Source organism: Uranotaenia lowii, chromosome 1 (genome assembly GCF_029784155.1).
Source record: "Uranotaenia lowii strain MFRU-FL chromosome 1, ASM2978415v1, whole genome shotgun sequence".
NCBI classification, from domain to species: Eukaryota; Metazoa; Arthropoda; class Insecta; order Diptera; family Culicidae; genus Uranotaenia; species Uranotaenia lowii.
The window spans coordinates 149,512,508-149,532,489 of record NC_073691.1 but is presented as its reverse complement, the minus strand read 5'-3'; the positions used below and the strand labels follow the sequence as shown (position 1 = coordinate 149,532,489).

Below are 19,982 nucleotides of genomic sequence, written 5' to 3'. Positions count from 1 at the left end.
GCATACCGAATTTTTTTATTGTTTGTACTTTAATAAAGAAGTTAATTTTTTTTCGATCTGCATCCGAGGAAATTATGTTGGAAATCACCGTATGAAAATCAGATGAACTCACCTTTCTAGTGCAACTGAAAAATTTGCAATAAATACTCATGCTTACAGTTAAACTCGGCAAAAAATCAAAAAATATTTGAAAGACTAAAGAGTGAACATTTATTTAGGGTTTGAATTAAAAATTTAAAACTAATTATGTTCCTTTTCTTGGCATGCAACTTCAATCGAAATACACCACCAGTGTTGGAAGCTGGAAAAAATACATGTTCATTAAAGAGGTATTTTTGGGCTGATGTTTTCCCTAAAACTTCATTTAAAACTACGCACAAATATTTTCATGCTAATTGGGTTGCATGATAAGACCGTTGCTATCAACTTAAGCTTCGAAATAAGTTGCAGAACATAAGTGATTCGACTAACTAAAAGTCATATCCAAGCATTTTAAATGCAAAAATCGCTATTTGGGAACCATGAATCGAAGGTACATTGGTATGCGTGCGAACAACATTTGCATTGCAGTCTGCCGAGCAAAAGCCACGTGGTCTCTTACAGAACACAGTGGTTCGAAATATTGGAAAAAAAGGAACTAAGTTAAATTAAGCATCTCACAAGACTTAAGATGTTTTTCTTATCTAAAAATTGTTAGGTCGATGGCAATTTATGACTTTAGTATATAAAATACATAATTAATTGAGTTTTGGAAACGTTTTCTATTTCTTGGGAGCCATATACCTACTCAGATTTAATTTTTTGGAATTTTGTTCTAATTTTTTTCATGGAAACAGAAATTGGAAGTTCGGGACAATATCGTTTGCTTTCCAATTATTCCTTAAAATATTTGATGTGAGTCGAATTAAAAAAAAACTGTTTTAGCAAAGTTTACATTCTAACATCTATTTGGCGTGTCAAACCACTGCGCAACACCCCGGGCATTCGAGATGGCTATACGAGTATATACGGACGATAGTATTGGCGAAGAATTGGCCTCAGCCATAACCTCGAACTTTGATTTGCTGGCGGCCTCACCAGTGATGCTAGGTGCGTAACTAAAATCAGTATTCGTTTGATTTCAACTAATTATAATATTTCTTAATTGATTAAATTTTTTGAATGTCAACAGCTAAACGTTTGAATTCATCATGAGGCGTCCCAAAATCGATGAAGATAAGCCATATTTTTCTAATGAATTTTTAAGATGAATTTAAAACATCTGAAATATGTTTTCATATACTGCTTGATATATTCAAAATTTGTTTCTATCTTCTAAACGAATGCCAAATCATTAACTGTTACAAAAAAAGTAATTAAATGAAAGCCCGTCTATGTTGACTTTGAAAATAATCTCCTGCATGCTCTGATTATTATAAACAAATCCACATAATTCGCTACATCGTTTAAGTGTGCGATACAGGCAGTTGTTATTTCGTTCAGACAAATGTTGCAATCAATTTCTACGCATTTAATTGCATTTCATTTTTTTCTAGAAATCTACGGGAATATTGCAAATTCTCAGTACTTATGAAAAGGTTTTTCAATAACAATGCAATAACAATGCAATTAAAAAATATAATGATTTTCCAAATATCAATGCACTTGGCAACCCTGAACGCCCAAAAAAATCAAAACACGAACACCGTGTATCGTTTTTCCACAGGGCGAATTTGTCGATATGAGTACCGGAAAAACGCGTTTATCGTGCGCCCTTCTCAAAAATCGATTCTGTTCTCCCATGGTTTGAGGTTATGGCTGAGGCCTCCTGCTAAGGTGGTGTTCGTGTAAAACTGTCAATATATCCTAATTGCTAGAAGCTCATAATCTCAGCTAACAAATTCAAAAGGGTTAAATTTTTAAATACCATTCAAGGAATTTTTCAATTTCTTACTTTATGACATTTGTCACGCACATTAACTGGCGTCGCGCTGGCGTGTACGTACGAGAACGGGACAATTAACCTCAAAAAATTCCAGTGTAAAAATCGAACAGCCGGCCGACGAACACGGTCGTTTTTGAGGTTAATGTTCCCAAAATGAAAAAGTGTTAGTGAAACGCCCTGAATTATGACACGAACAACTTATGATGATATTTTCCCAAAAATGTCGTCATTTCTATCCATCTAGTGATCCTCGGTGTATGCAGCAAGCTTCTTGCCTTGCACGCTATTCGAAGATAGCAATGACGTCACTTGTTTACATTCAAATGAGTTGTTACTCGTGGGAGAAGCCTACCTTGTCTATTTATACCGTGCCATTTGTGGTTATATTTTTTTAATTGCCATTAAAGTTAAAAAGGTTACATGTTTCCCCAGTTCACAACACCCCCTATATGCAAGGTTACCGAAAAAAATTTTGTGCTTTGACGAAAAAACTACTTGTGACTTTTTATGCTTTTACCTAAAAATTCTGAAACCGTTTTATATGATGTTTTTCTTCCATTTATTACATCCAAAAGTCATGTCAAATTAAGCATATTTTTCAACTTAAAAGATGCTTATCCAAAATTAAAAAAAAATTGTCATAAAAATAGAATTTAAAAAACGTTTAAAATTTTGATATTCTGATAAATTTGTTAATATTTCTAAAATTCTGTGTTCTGCGATAAATTCCGGCAACCTTATCTATACGTCAAGAAAAATTGACTTACAAGGCGTGGGAGCTGAATTTATCATAAATTTGCCAATAAAGTATACTCAAGATTCTAGAAAACAAAAATAAAGCATACGCTTTGCCCCTGCAGGTATGATTTAAAATGCAAAGCTACTCCATAGTTATTTTTACAATTCAGTGGCATTATTAGCAAAATCTGATCTCCACAATCCATTTGTTGCGCATTCAAAAGTGACAAATGGCATTTTGAACTGTAGCTATTTGCTTTTGTATCTTCCCCAATTGTTGAATACCAATGATGGTTGCTACCGCATGACGCATCAATAGTGAACGTTACAATAAATGGATTACCACCACCATTATTACACAATCATTTATCACTTAACTGAACGATATCCCTGGGGGGGTGGAATGGCGGCAGCACGCGTTAAGTTGAATCAAAACACATTACAGAATTTTCCTAGGCCTCCCGATAGTCGAGGGGGCCGATGATGACTTGAAAGATGCCGTCAAGTGTCTAGTTGCCATATTCCATTCCATTCATCGGATGAACGATAAGGTTCAATGACTATAATGTGCCTAATGGCAGCTGCCAGTCGACCCGTGTGGTTAAACTAAAACCCCTTCTCCTCAACTGTTTATCTTTCCCCCGCCAAAAGTTCCTGCAGCTGGAGTCAAAAACATCAATACCGATCTTCTCGCAGGCCTGTGGCGGAGACGTAACGAGACAGAGATTCCCCACAGTCAACATTTATTGTGTTTTGCCTTGTCGGAAGAGCATTAGCATCATCATCAGCATCAGCACCGTCTTCTTCATCATTACTATCATTACCATCATCCCGGTCATAATCTTTATTGGCCCAGGTTTTTCAGCGGGAGATCAGCGAGCAGCAACCACTACTCCAAAGATGTGAGAAATCGCGAGATGATTCATCAGATTGGCTGCCAGGCAATCAATCATTTAGGCATAGGCGCTTCGAATCGCTTTTTTTCAATAATTGAGCTATCAAACCAGGAGTAAAAGAACTGTTTCAAAAACTCCCAGCAAATATTTGTGTAGCTTTATTCTTATACTGTTTTTATATATCTACGTTCCATATACATTATAGAATGATCGTATGAAAGTTAAAAACAGTATTTTCCTACGGAAATGGAGGCAATATACTTATACATATATTTTTTATATCTTTCTGAAGCGATGAAAACTAAACCAATTGGGCGTTATCTGACACCTTATTCGTACCTATCGGAATAATGCAAGAAAGCGCAAGATTTTGCTCTCATAGTCTTCAAATCATTGCCAGTGGTTGATGGTTTTCTCACTTGAAGCCCGTGGGGGAGCAAATTTGCAAACATGGCAGACTTTCTATCATATCCGATCCAAACCGACTTCAGACAACATTTTATACGATCTTTTCACTATGCAGTTGGAATTGCTATTCGCAACTTGTAAATGACTTAAGTTATCATTGCTGATACAATTTTATGTTTGCAGGGCTACAACTCTAAGGACATCGAGTAACTCCTTGCCAGTCGAACTTCTTTCTACCCTTTTTGGTGCATCGTGGGTCCAAAAAGGTGGTCCTAGTCCTATTGTCTAAGCAATTGGCTCATCTTCTCTCGCATCGATACTTAGATCTTTTAGGGAACAGTTGTGCTAGCGATTATTATCGCAGATGATGAGAAGTTGTCTGTTCGTACTATTTTCGTGTTGATCCTTCGCTGGTGGTTGATTTCAACTTAGTGTCGGAGACGATAAAGAGAGAATATACGTTAATGATAATGCAAACTGTGCAGCCAATGGATAAAATTGTGTTAAATTGTGTCCAATTGTGCGGGAAAATGTAGAACGTTGAGTTAAAATGAGAGAAACCAGTGCTCTGATGGAGAGAAAATTTGTGCGAATTGTTGAAAATTGTTGCAAATTGTGCAGTATTTCTGGAATTTTGTGGAATCATAACCATTCCAAATGCAAATTTTTTACATCTCTCTCAAGCTTCAATTAGGGAGAGATAGAAATAGTGAGTCTTAAGTTCTTGAGTGATTGGATCATAATTTGACGTTTCACAAGGGATGCTCATCTAATATCAATGCTTATTTTCCATATTTCACTATTATATTTCTTCGGAGTCTTCTAAAATAGAACATCTACGCAATATGTAATTTCATTTGATTTCAATACAACGACAAAACAGTCTGTCTGTTTTAACTAACTTCAAAATCTTATTTTCCCTAATAAAAAATGGTTCAGGAGAGTTTCGAATTTAAGACATATAATTCTTTAGCTCTAGAGAACTTCAAATTCGAGATATGTTTATAAAAGCCTTATTGTGGACGTATCGGCTTCTCAGGCAAATTATAATTTAAAAACAGTACACCTACTGAATGTCCTGCGTTTCGGCCATGATCTTGGCCATCATCAGGGAAATTCTAAAAAACAATTTTTTTTTAAATTATTATCTGTTTTACAATTGAAAAAAGTGTTCGACTTACGGAGTGTATACTGTTTGTGTCTATTGTATTTCTTATGGCTGATTTTTTATTGGATTTTCCGAACCTATTTTAAAAATGAATCACTGTCAGTTTTTTATAACTTGTTTTGATGTAGTAAGTTTAGCACGTACCTGAATGAACCGTCTCCTAACGTTCACTTCTCGTTGTCTGTATTATTTTTATTATCTGTGGTTTTATAAAGTGAAGCTGGATTCTGTTGTGATAGTATGTGTGTAATATTGGTTTGTTTATGTTTTGTTCGGATCACTTGAACTGGCGTTCGTTGTTGAAAGTATTTGGTTGGAGTTGTTTTTTCTCTCCCTACGTATTTCTTTGTTGGAGAGAAGGCCTGCGTAAATGATACTCACACCTTGGACATCCTTGCGTGAGTTGACTGCATGCGGCTCAGTGGCAATGTGGAAACACTCTAGCATATCGAGTGTGTGGGGTTGTAAGTCCGATCCACGATGTCAACGTTGTCTCGATTGAACCGGTGTTTGTAAGTTGTTGATACTCACGATTTTCCTGACTCCATTGCCCGTGGCCATGCTTCTACAAAACCAAAACCGATTGTTTTGGTTTCGTCCTCTTAAGTCAATTCGCATATTGAGAACAATAGCGATTGACAGTTAAGATGGTCAATGATGATAACAACAATATAAATGTTGTCATCATTCACGCCAAACTCAGCCAACACAGCTTGTGGTTATGAGTTACCCTGCAGTGTTGGCAGTTTATTCTGGGTGGTTAGCCCAGAATATGATAGTATTTGAGGAATGATTCAGAGTTGGGAATCACCTAGGTTAAGCGACAAGATTGTTATCGCTATAGGTCTAAGTTAGCTTGTAAGGACTTGACGAACAGCAATGAATAAATGGTATCTCATTTCCAAACCAAAACCACTGTTGCTAAATCTTTGAATTCAACAGATTATGGGCCCAGACACGTCTGGTGAGGAATAAGAGATAGCGTTAGAGGGGTACTCTATACAAATTCTTCGAAAACTTGCGGTTAGCGAGTCCAGGAGCATTCCAGCCAGCCAGAGGTCCGAAGAGGTCAGCCAGAGGTCCCACGAGGTCATCCAAAGGTTCCAAGCGGTCATCCAAGGTCCGAATAGGTCATCCAGGAATCAGTCGAGGTCCGAAGTGGTCAGCCAAGATGTCTCAAGCCGAGAGAGGTACTCTCGATGCCGTCACCAGTCACGCTGCGGGTAGCATGCGTGACTTTCTTTTCGACGGCCGGGAGGAGACCTTCGCAGCATGGAAGTGGAGGATTGAGCGACGATTAGTTGCTAAAAACCTCATCCACACCATGGTGCGAACCTCCCGAGGAAGACGACTGCGCTATTCCAATGAAGGAGCCCGCAGAGGAGGAACGGCGTCTGGTAGCCCTCCAGAAGTGCAAAAACGAAGACTCCGAGGCAGTGATGGTTTGAATCATTTGACTTAATTTTGAATCATTTGCTTATAACTTCTTTTGAAAACATTTTTCCCAGAAATGATGTTCTAAACTTTAGTAGAACTAGATCTTAGCTGCAACTTTTGTGACCAACACAAACCTGTATCTCTTATGCCTTATGAATGAGAAATCGAAAAGTTTAAATTTTTGAGCAATGATCGTAATCACAATCATTTGGATTAGCGGGTTGGATTAAATCCTACAATTCATACCACATTGAAGATACATATTTATGACATACAAGAAAGTTGTAGCTTAGATCTGTATCTACTAAAGTTTAGAACATCATTTCATGGAAAAATGTTTTCAAAAGAAGTTATAACCAAATGATTCAAAAATAAGTCAAATGATTCAAACCATCACTGCTCCGAGGCACTGGACGAGATCGTGATGGCCGTCAACAACATCGTCCTTAACCGCGTAATCGGGGTACGATACGCGAAAGAGGCCATGGACATCTTGGTGAAGACTTACCAGCGCGTTGGCACCTATTCTGGGATAGCGATGCGCGACAGGCTCCATGACCTCAAACACCGAAGGAACATCAGATCGTTGAGTCATTTGTTTGAGGAATACGATCTGATGGTTCGGGAGCTTGAGCGCATGGGTGCGAACATCCCGGCGGATGAAAAGATCCACGCGCTAATCTCTGCGGTCCCCAACGACTACAACCACGTAAAAGGGGCATTGATCGTTCTACCGATTGCGGACCTTTGCGCATAACCGATACTGGAGCTGAAAAGAATGTTCTTAGACGCAGAGATAGCATTTCAAAGTCGAAGGGACTTTCCAACAAGGAATTCAGCACCAAACTTCGCGATGATGGCTCGAAAGGCAGAGAAGATAATTTGCTTCGGGTGTGGTGAACCGGGGCACTACAAAAATCGTTGCCCAGCCCAACGTAAAGGCCGACGTGGAAAAACCATGGTGGCTGTCGAAGCTCGACGTTCAACTGCTGAGGTTACCAGCGGACGAAAAGAGCGCAGGGTCAGATTTGTCGTCGATTCCGACGCCACCCAGCACATGGTCCAGGATGAAGGACTTCTCCAGTACGTCAGAGACCTTCCCGAGCCTGTCATCATAGAAACGGCTAAATCTGGCGAGAGTCTACGTGCGAAGAAAACTGGCAAAGTTGTGTTGAAGAGCGTAGTTGGTATATCAATAAAACCCATAATACTCTACAACGTTCTTTTTATACCCGAACTGGAAGAGAATTTACTCTCTGTTCGAAAATGCACCGAGAACGGGAAAAGGGTGATTTTTCTGGGCAACCAAGTTCAGTTCGAGTATTGTGGGGAGGTTTTTGCTGAAGGAAAAATCGTTGACAGCTTGTATTGTCTTGATTCTCTGTGGCCTGGTTAGTCTCATCGGAAAGCGCTGCTTGGAAGCCATACGACGACACAAAAATGGCATATGAGGCTTGGTCATCTTGGTCTCGCGTCAGTACAGCAGTTGGTTCGCGACAAAATGGCTGAGAGTATCTGTCATTTACCTGCCAAAATTAAAAACCAAGCTGTCTGTGAAAGCTGCTTGGCAGAAAAACAACAGCCAACAGGTTCAACAATGCTCCCTCGGTCGGTTAGACCACTCAAGCTTGTGCACTCCGACGTTTGTGGATACTTGGAGGTGCCGACGTTTGACGGATTCCGCTATTTCGTCACCTTCATCGACGACTATACCCACTTCATGGTTGTGTATTGCATGATTTAAGCCAGGTATATGGGGAAGCGAAAACTAGGTGATGGGTTTGTCGATGATTGAAGGCTGTGGAATGGCTGTGGTGGTGAAGATGGAGATGAGGCAGGCGGTGGAGATGGCTGTTGGCGAATCTGATTCGGGCTGTTGTTTGTTTTGATTCGGGTTTTCGTTTTGTGAACTGCGATGGAATAGGCGGTTTATGAGTGTTTGTGGATTGTTGTTTCGTTTTAGGAGATCACAGACCGCTTACTTTGATCGCTCGTTGTATGAAGTAGGCAGCTACATTTATCTTCTGGCACATGTTATGGAAGGATAGGAAGTTGAGCATTCTTCCAGAAGAAATCGGTTTGCAGTACCATTCCGTATCGATCGTGTTGTTTTGGTTTCGGATGACCGTCATATCCAGGAATGGAAGGCGACCATCTACTTCTTCCTCTGCAGTGAACTGTAGGTGTTCATTATATTCGTTGAAGATCTTAGGTGTTGTTTGGATTTTGTCTTGGGGAAGGATTAAGAACAAGTCGTCGACGTATTTTTTCAAGGAGATGATCGGAAAGTCTAGCTTGTTGATAGCTGTATCGAGGATTGTGTTGAGGACACTATTAGCTACAATGAGTGATAAAGCACTTCCCATGACTGTCCCAAATTTCTGATGATTTTTGTTCGGAGCATGAAGTAGCTAGAGTTGATAAAAAAATTCTATAATTTCAATAAAGATATCTAAATTTATATCCGTTACTTTTTAAATGACATCCCAATTTTCGATAATGTCACTGATAACTATATTTATTGGTTCATGAGTGAAGAGAGGTATCACGTCAAACGAAACCATTCTATGCCCGGGTAGTATGGTAAGGTTCCTTATTTCTGAGCTGAAGGTGAACGAGTTAGTAATGTTAAAGCTTAATATTCTTCCGAACTTTAAAACATCACACTAAATAAAAACCTTTTTATTTTCTTTCATTTCAGATCACGCCATCTAAGATTAAGGTATGTCATACAAAACCCAAAAAACTTAGAATATTAAGTAATCTCATTCGTAACAAAACTTTAAAATAAGATGCCTTAATGATTTAACGTCTTCAACGTATCTGTTCTACTAGATTAACCGAAATACAATTTTGACATAAATAACACAAAAACAGTAATCAAATATAAACACGTATGAAAAATTTAACAAAATTGACAAAAATGACACAAATCACATCAAGAAGCATAGAAATTTTGCTGAATATCTACTTTTCTCGAATTTCATCAATCGTTCAATTTTGTGGAAACAACTCATCTTTCGCGTCACCTATTTCGTGGTATTCTCAATGCAGCGAAACTTTCCAGACGATCATCATCTTCCCGGAATAGCAATCAAAGATTAAGATCATCAGTAAAAGATAAAAGTATTCCAGCATTCAGCATCCCACATCCATTTACATATGTAAGTAGGTTTGCCATCACGCGTCATTATTGGAAATGCAAATTGAATCAGCCGATATGAGTCCATAAAAATAAGATAACTGTACGTCAAATGTCCCTTCGGTCTGGGGAACGAAATCGGGTTAACGACTTTGTTGTTTTCTCCCGCACAATCTTTGCGAGAAACCGGCCGAGTAGGGAGACCCACCCTAAATATTTGATTTCGGTGCCACTCGGTTCGTTTGAGATGACGCGCCAAATGCGCGAAATTTTACCCTTTTGCCAAAGATTTGGTCCCACGTGAAATGACACCGCGATGACACAGTTTTGCAGTTTTGAGCTGATACGAAAATTTAAGAGGTCGTTTAAAGATTTTTCTCAACATTGATATAATACTGGCTCCAGTACCCAACAACGTTAGCCACGAGTTGAATTGTGACAAATCTTCAAATGAAACTTTAATATAAAATCAGAAAGTTCCAATGAACATAAGAATAGAAATGGTTTTTTTTAATAACTACATGAAACAAATTTAAAAAGATACCCTTAAGCAAAAAAATATCCACTCAATTAAAGTTTCCTTTTAACACTCGAGCTTAGGCAAAAATTTATTATTTTTATAAAGTATATTGTTTTTAATATGTTCACTTTTTTGGAAAATATGTAAAATGCTACCAAGATATTGTAAATGGAGCCTCAAAACCAAAGAGCCATTTTCTCGAAGACCTCAAAGACTTTAGAAACGGTGGTTCACTGATTCGGCAAAATAAAAGTTTTTATATGGACAGCTTTTTTAAGATTCAAATATCAACTGAGAAATTTTTATCCATAATTCCACGCAATGTAAGTGAGAAGAGAAATCAGTTTGATGAATAATGATAGTTCAAATTTAGCATCCTTTTCATATCTTTATGTCTTAACGCCCTTTATTGGTGAATTGAATAAATTGAATTTAAACCTTTAGTTTTTTTTTTAACAAAGTGAAGATAAAACTTTTTACATTTGCCAATTATTCATCTTACAAGCAAATAACAGGGGGTTGTAATTAGCGTACCAACATTTTTTTTATTACAAACTTTAAAATTCTAGTCCAGTGGTAAACAAGTTACAATCAATAGTTTGGATTAAGTGAAGAGAGTTCAATAATCTAGCTAGATTCTTTGGACATCTGTTTTATATTCGTGGAAGCAATTTTTCTGTTAAAATCTCTTACTGTTTATGAAAAAAAAATATATAAAACTAAGGGTAATCAAAATAGCGATTTTCGGAATCGAGCGGGCTATAGCTAAAAACAAAAATATGCACATTTAATATTTATGTTTTTAGCTATAGCCATTTCTTTAAAATTTTCATTGAATTAAGATTTTTTTCATTTCGAAATGGTAAAAAGATTTATAACGCTAATCCAGGAATCAACCAAATCATCTCAAATTTTACACTGATGCTTGAGGACCCAAAAAACATCGAAAAAACATATGGGATCAAACAGGATCATAGGAAGAACTGCCTCATGGGGGAAGGGGGTTTGTGACAAAATTTTCCCTATAACATTTAAAAAAAAAATGCTTATGGGAGAGTGGGGAATCATGGGCCACTTTTTTCTATGTTTCATGACTTCTTATTAACTTTATTATAAAAGATAAAATGAAATTGAAAAATGGTATGGTTTTTTTTCATTTTTAAGGTATCATTAGGCATTTATTTTCAAATATTAAATAAGTTATTTTCCTCTTGTTCTGACTGTTTAAAAAAAAGAATTTTTTTTTTTATTTTGAAAAAAGGGTGGGGATCGTGAGCCATTAAATCCAAATTGACCAAATAACATGCCAAGTTTGTGAGTTGACCCAAAACTGTGATTTCATAATTAATTTCATTATTTTAAAGCCATTTCAGATGATGAAATAAAAAAGAGAGTTGATCGAGCTTATTGAAAAACCTGGCTCGCGAACGTTTTGGCAAAATTCCTTATGTAGGATGGACAAAATATTTTTCATAACGCTTCATGTGGCATGAGAAAACATTACAGATGAGAAAACGCATTTTATGTTTTGAACGTGTATAAAAACATAGAAATATAGATGGCCCAAGATACCCTACAAAAGGTGGCCTACGATTCCCCACAATCTATAATTTGCAAATTGGTTGCGTTTGTGTGACTTATTGATATTTCATCAAAAACTGCTTTTCCACGTGAAAGAACATGACAAAACTAAGATGATTAGCATAAGTGCATATTTTTTATGAACTTTAGGTTGCCCATCGATGCAATTAGCAAGCAATAAAAGAAGCATATGATGTGTATACATAAGTCAACAATATATAGAAAAATATGCTTTCGCAAAACGACGAAGATGACAGTTGGATTGAGATTTTTATCTCAACACACAGCTGAGATATTTAGAGTGGCTCACGTAACCCCACTCTCCTCTACATAAAGAATCGAAAAAAGTGATACTTAGAGTATCTCATTATTAAGGTTTAAGTTCTTTAATATTATTAGTTATTCATTTTGTATCATTACTTTCAAAAATAAGTCCATAAAGTGTTCAGTTTTTTCAAGCTTTTAATAATAAATGAGGGATCTTGAAGACGACATTTGAAAGAACCACTTGTTTGGGGTTCCATTCAGAATAAATTTAAACTTTTTAAACTCATATATTCAGATTTTAGTTTAAATCTTTGTTTTAAAGTATAAACAATATTGATATTGTCAAACAACTTACTAACTAAATAAATTTGCAGCTGAATTTTCCTGAACAAGAAGATTAAGTTTTTTATAAACAAAAACTTATCATCAATAAATATAATCATTAAAATCCTGGGAAGAAAAATTAAAATTTAAATTTGGATTTTTCAAAGACCTTCATTTTGAAAATGAATTCAGATCTCATTTTTAAATAGTGGGTTTCACCTGTATTGTGTTTTTTTTTTGGGAAATTTTAAAATTTAATTCCTACTCAGAATTTAGCCTTTTGAACCTGAATTAAAATTTTGAATTCCTTATTTTAAATCGATTTCTGAACCTAGATTCCAAAAAAAAATTCACAATAATTTATAGATTTTATTTATCGGCCTAGCGGTGAAAAGTGCGGTGATTAAACCTTAATAAATTTAAAAAAAATCACAATAATTTTTAACAGAACAAACCAAACCGAACCTTAACCAGAAATCTCTTATTTGAGTTTTGAAACTTTGATTTTTTATATGAATTTTTTCTTTTATAATTTATTTGTAATTTAATTATCCAAATGTCATGGAAAAATGGATTTGGATTACCGCTAAAAGTAAGACCAGCGTTTTAACAGTGATTAGTTTTATATTTTGACATGACATTCTCCTAGATAAAAATACTTGATTGCGCTCAGCAAAGTTCATTATTGAACTGAACATCTAATTTAATGTAATAATGAAATATAAATTTAATGATGAATTGGTACGAATAAAGACATATTTAAGAAAAAAAGTTATTAGTTTGATTTTGTCTTTTAAAAAAGCATAAAAAAAAAGGTTGAAAAATCTTCAAAAGCAAAATGTTCCTGGACCCCCGATTGATTATTTCAAATTAGAGCTCCAATGAAAGGTGAGACTCTTAGCTTTTGAGCGGTGCAAAAATAAGCTATGCTCATTTTCGATAATTAAAGTTATTCTATCAGAGACACCGTGAAACGCCCAGCAAACAGCAGAATTAATTAAAACAATTAGGCCGGAACAAATTTCAAATCCTTCTTTTGTCACTCGGAGTGGGATGAACGCAAGGGGGGGGGGGGGGGGGGCAATAAAAAATAATGCAAAAAACTAATAAATTGGAATAATTTGCATGAAAACTTGTATGCAACAAAATTGCATACTATATATTTGCACAAAACCCACAAGTCAAGTAATTTTATATCGAAAAGTTCAATAAAATAAAGCATATAAAAGATGTTTAGACTCCCATCTTCCACAATTTGTTTTGTGCTCGGATAATTTTCCAAAATTTTCATAAAAAACTTCATAAAAAACTTCAAACTTTAATTATTTCCTTCTTCGGGTTTTTGGAAATTTTGAAGAGGGGGGGGGGGGGTGACAAAAGAAGAAATGGATATTTGTTCCGGCCTTATACCAGATGAAAATATTGTATTAAATTTACTAAAATAGCATATAGCTACAAAAGTGGAGGCGATATATCGAAAATGACAATATTCCAACTTTTCGATTTTCCCACAAAATACCAAATAAACGATTTTAAGTAATTTGAGTAAAACGAAAAAAAAAATCCCCAAACCAGATTTGAACTCCAGTCCTTCGAGTTTGCAGTCCGGTATCTTACCACGATGCCAACTCACCAGCTGATATGATCCACGCTGTAGCTTTATAGGTGAAACTTTCTTTTTACAAACCAGTCAAAGTAAGATAGGGAGAGATCGGAGAGATCGGATAGAGTTTCAATCGATGGACCGCCCATTCATCGTAAATCAGTTCACTCAAATCGTAAATGTCGATTTAGCCTATTCTAGACTTTTTGGAGACATATTTACGAATTGACTGAACTGCTACACGATTCAACTATTTTTGGGCAATGCTTGTCGTAAATGAATGATAGCAAATCACTCAATACCAACTTGGTTGTTAAAAATGTCTTAATAAAAGATTTGGATTATCATTTTAATTACGATTTCATGTTAGCTGGGTGTTTGGTAGCTACTGAAATATTGCAGTTAGAATAGCAGAAGTCTAAACAGTTCGATTTTCGTAGAATTATTTATATTTTGTGGGATAATAGTGTGATAGTTGATCTGTGTAAAAAGTTATGGAAGGTCAAATTCTAGGTTACATGAATAGTGGTGACCTTGCGTACTATGAACATATGAATTAAATCGAATTATGCAAAATCTATGTACGTATAACAAAAAAATTTATTTATTTTTATTAAAAAAAAAATAAGACCTGAATTGGCTAATGAGAGCTTTATCCAAGCATTTGTTTTGTCTTGACATTCTAGAGCAACTGTGGGAATAACTCAAAAAATATCTTGAGGCTTTAAAAAATCGTTGTTAATGCTGATAATTTTTTTTCAAAAATTGATTTTTGTTGTTGTTTGAATCAAAGTTGTTATAGCGTATTTATGTCATTCGCTTTTTTTTTACTAGTGATGCAGTTGGCTTTAAAATGTCGAATATCTTCAAATTTTATGTTTACTCCTAATTTTCAAATCATGGAAATTGACTCTCAAAGCAGGTGACCTACCAACACTTTTATACCCGAATAAGATAACAAAAACATACATACAAAAATACATTTCATTACTTTTCTAACGCATTTAAAAATGTCCCGCTTTTTTTAAATCATCAGGCAAGCTTACTGCCTCTACTTTCAAAACAGTTCCATATGCAAAAACAAGCAAGCGAGAAAATCAGGTTTTTTTCTGTTTTGGAATATATTTTTAAATTGTGACCACAACTTTCAGCATAAACGAAAATCGTTAGATGGAATGTGTTCAGGTTGTCAAAGTAAATCGTAAGATTTGAAATTTTGGAAATTGGGTCATTGGTAAGGTCGAGAGCACCATTTGTATTCGTTATGGAACTGTTATGCGAGCATATCAGAAACCATTTTCAAATCTACTGGCATAACAATCCCATACAGAATATGTGTTTCTCACCAAGCTACTTTCTAAGACTTGAATTTGATCATTTTTGAACTTCTAAATGCAATTTTCAGAAAAAGAATTTTTTGGAAAAATATCGTGAATTGTAAGTTGAAATTTTTTTACGTTTTTTTATTGCATCTGATAGCTTTTCTCTCAGGAAGACATTCCTTTCTTCTTACTGACCTACCTTCGAAAACTAGTGTACATAATTCGACATCAAGTGAGTTGAAGCTTTTTTAATTGATTAAAACATTGAAAAGTAACAGCCGTGGTATTTCACATATGGGACTGTTATGCGGGTACCGTGAAGGACCCAATGGCCGCGCATTTAAGCTATGATGAATGTTCTCTGTGCCGTACAAAAATCGTTTTTTGTGCGATTCCGAAAACAAAAGCACTGACACGTATTCAAACTTAAGTTCTTTAAGGGAAAAATTTAAAAGTGAGAGATTTTTCATTCTAACGTCACAAGAAACGCGAATTTGTAAAAAGTGTTGGTGTATCAATGACCGCGCACGCTTATGATGCTTGTTCCAATCGCCGCTCACAGGTGTACCAATGGCCGCGCACTTCTTAATTTGGTTTAAACAGTGAATAAGGTATCCAAACAGTTAAAAATGCTGTTTACATAGCCTTCAGGCTCATTGCGATTATTCTCAGGTAAGGATTTTCAAGATTCACTTAACAAATACCGATTTGTCGTCATTGTTTTGTGAAACTAGTCTAGTGCAAAATTAGTATGAGGTGCCATTTTTACAAAGCATTATTTTGTCGGAAGATGGAACAATGTTTTCGGTCCCGATTTCGATAAATCATCACAAATTCGGCGAGCTGTCTGAAAATCCACGAGAAAACTGACCAACTAAAACTAAACAGATCCGGATTGCTATCTAACCTCAAATTTCCAACACTTTGTAGCAATTTTTATTAGATAACCGTTTCTTCTGACACTGTTTCAAAAAATTGTGCTTTTTCAGCCGGTTATGTGAAGGAAAACATTGATTGAAATACTTGCCTGTGAATCGTATGTAACCTTTGTGAAATTCCGAAGAAGTTCTCTAAGTTTAACTGCTAATAAATACTAGAATACTATCCGTGCGCGGCAATAGAAACATTCGAAAACCAAGTGTACCAATGGCCGTGCACAACAAAATTGTCATTTTTTCCGCAACAGAACCTTCAAACTGTTCACTTTTTTTCACAATTGATTCATTATACAGCAACAAATAACTTACGTTCGAAAAATTTTTCCAAAGCGCTCGAATTAAACACAAAAAACTGAATTACAAAAAGGGACCCGTTTAGCTCACTTGCTAAGGACAACAGAAAAAATGGCATCCGACAAAAACGATGTTTGTTTTTATTTTTTCCTGACCTCAAAAAGCAGAATAAATTTATTTCTAGTATGGCAAGTGAAAGATACGTAGCGGAGGTATCCGAAAATGCGAAACATGGAAATTTTTGTTGTTGAATCTCGGGGAAAATAAAGATTAAAGTTGAAAATGCGCGGCCATTGGTACTGTGCGGCCATTGGTGCTTTCACGGTATATTTCATATGGGACAACCACGAGTTGATTTTTTTTTCGAAATTTCTAGAACAAAACATCTTTTTTTATTGTTTTATTATGAAGCCATATATTCAAAATGACGAACTGTCAGGTTTAATGAAAAATGAAGAAAATTCAGATGGGACGGTTATGCGAGTAGGGGCAGCCTAGGTTTACAATCAACAAGCGGAATATTAGTTGTAATTTCCGAATTTCTTCGATATTGCTCATTTTTTTCAAAACCAAACAAAATTCGCATGAATAAGTGTGTATCTTACACAACCGAATACCCCCAAACCTTTTAACCACGTGCCATTCGCCAATCGTGCGATGATCGTTAAACCTGTTGTGTTTCACCACCCAAGAACAACGAGGTTCGTCGCTCCCTCTGACGTTGATGTCTCTCTCTCTCTCTGACTGTTATGTCTCTGGAACTGGAAATATTCACGTCCTACGATCAAGATCCCCGGAGTGCCAATTTGCTAACCAATCGTGCTCGTCATATTCGAGACAGGTATTGCGCACTCACGCCAACCAACATCTCCGGATCGTTGATCCCGGTGAAATGCTGCAATGGCACTTTTATGACCGGCAGCATCAGCATCAGCCCTAAATAACCGGATTCAGTTCTTTTTTCTCTCAATTTTATTTTATGACGACTTCGGCTGTTACCTCAACTTCCACTACCGGTTGGGGCAGCAGCTTTCCGTAAATGGAAGCGCTCTGGACTGAACCTGGACTGGGCTGAAGTGGACGAGAGATGAGCCGAGGGTGTGTGCTTGCTGTTCCATATGGGCAGATTTCAGTGCCAGTTTCCGATCGTTCTCGGTTTAAATCTGGGCTCAAATATGGGCCGAGGTGAGGCGTTCTGGCTGCACCGTTCCTCTAGTAGGAATAACGAGAACGAAATTCTTGCACGGTTTTGCGTGAGTGGTGAAGGACGATTCTCGTTAAAACGGTACCTGGATTTACTCGGAACGGGACCTGGAGTTTGATTATTGTTTTTTTTTTCTTCTTGCGCGCATGATCTGCTAGTTGGGCTTGGTGCTTTATGGATAGATTTGTTAACAATATGTTTTTAATATAAACTTTCCGGGTACCTAAATTTTTAATAAAAAATCTGCATGAATTCTGTCGTTCGTTTTGACCAAAAAGAATACTTTTTAGACTGCAGGGTTTTTGAAAATCGAAAAAAAATCAATCTGATTCATCCTAATTTGCATTCCTATTTCGGCTTTGAATTCAACCCAGATTCTCTGTTCCATCATTCTACGTAAAATTTCAAATGCCGAAAAGTAAGCAGTTTGAAAAAGTTTTATGATTAAATGTTAAATTTGAAAGCGGAAAATATCGTTAAATACCTTGAATCTATTATTTATTTATTCATTTGGAGTCTCACGCCATAACCTGATGAACAATATTCCTCCAATTAACTCCTCCAGTAACAATTTTAGCTTTGTTATGGTCAGCAAAATTTCGTTAGAAACGTCATCATGATCAATCATTGTTGGTCATAAATGTTGGTCATAAATGTTGGTCACCAAAGCTTTTAAAAAGCTTTAATTAAACATGTTAGCAATTTTTGTTTTTTTTTTTTCGATTCTGTGAGTTCACGGAGTTTTTTTTATTTTTCCAGCAACCATAATGGTTGATGAATGATTATTGTATTATTGATATATGATCTGGTAAAATTAATAGACACAATGTTTAACCATATGATGAGCATGTTTACTACTGCCAGTCAAAATTCAAGGTAAAATATGTATGAAACAGTAGCTTCAAATAAATGCGCCTCACCAAATCTGATGGTCTATCATGATAGAATTGATGGAAAATAGGTCTGAAAAAATATTTTCAAATACTCGCATTGTGAATCAACCAACATGGCGTCATTTTGCGTCTTCGATTTTGCTACCAACATGGCGTTAGTCAATTCAATGCTTAGCAGCATTTTTATGGTCAGATAAATGGCTAATTTATTTTATAGTGCCTAAAAAAATTATAATGGTTTTATGAGAGCCATATAAAATACTTAAATTTGACGTTTCTCTCGCAAGCCAACCAACTACACGTTTAGGATGAGTTCCTCATTTCTGAGTTCTTATTCATTAGAAAAGTGAATGAGGATAGACTTTTTGAATGGAAAGAGATTGGTTATGAATGACCCGTGGAATAAACCATAAGTGGAAGTCGAATTTCGTTGTATGACATCATCTTAAAATCCAAGATGGCGGCTTCCACTGCACTTTAAAATGTTGTAAATGACTTAAAATCGCATGAAACCCCAACAATATTGTTATTGGGTAAAAGGGCTAAACGAGTAGAAGTCGAATTTCGCTATCCGAGGACATCTTGAAATCCAAGATGGCGGCTTCCACTGAACTTTAAAATGCAGTTAATCAATGAAAATCGCATAAAAATCCTACAATATAGGTAAGGTTGAAAAGGATCAACGAGTAGAAGATAAATTTTGTTTTCGGACGCCATCTTAAAATCCAAGATGGCGGCTTGCAATGGACATTGAAGTGCTTTTTAGAAAGATTTTAACCGCAAAAAATCACTAGAAATTCTCACAAATGGTCAAAATCGGTTTATGTCAAATTTCTCTATAAGACGCCATCTTGAAATCCAAGATGGCGACTTTCGCTGAACCTAAAAATGCTGTAAATAACTAAAAATTGCATGCAATCCCTACAATATGGGTATTGACTAAGGGACTAAACCAGAAATCAAATTTCACTTTCAGATGCATCTCGAAATCCAAGATGTCGACTTCCACTGAACCTTAAAATACTGATTATCACTGAAAATCACATGAAACTCCCACAACTTGGGTATTAGGTGAAAGGGCTAAACGAGCAGAAGTCGAAGTTTGCTATCAAACGCCATCTGAACTTTAAAATTTTTTTAACCACTGAAAACTGCATGAAACCCCCACATTATGGGTATTGAGTGAAAGGATTAAATTAGAAGAAGTTGGATTTCACTATCTGATGCCAGTACCAATTCGATATGGCGGCTTTTTTCTTAGGAAATTTTAGCCTGCAGTCTGTTCTAGAGCGGAAACGACACTATTGGTCCCTGAAGAAGATC

The 19,982-nt window shown here is 36.1% G+C and overlaps 1 protein-coding gene across 1 annotated transcript in view; it reads left to right on the top strand.

The window, feature by feature from the left end:
* Positions 1–19,982, top strand: part of LOC129740476 (probable serine/threonine-protein kinase DDB_G0282963) — a 491,691-nt gene that overhangs the window by 179,443 nt on the left and 292,266 nt on the right. Inside the window, exon 2 of the mRNA XM_055732163.1 lies at positions 9,273–9,293. The gene's annotated coding sequence lies outside the window, so the exon portion shown is untranslated. The remainder of the gene's footprint in view (positions 1–9,272; positions 9,294–19,982) is intronic.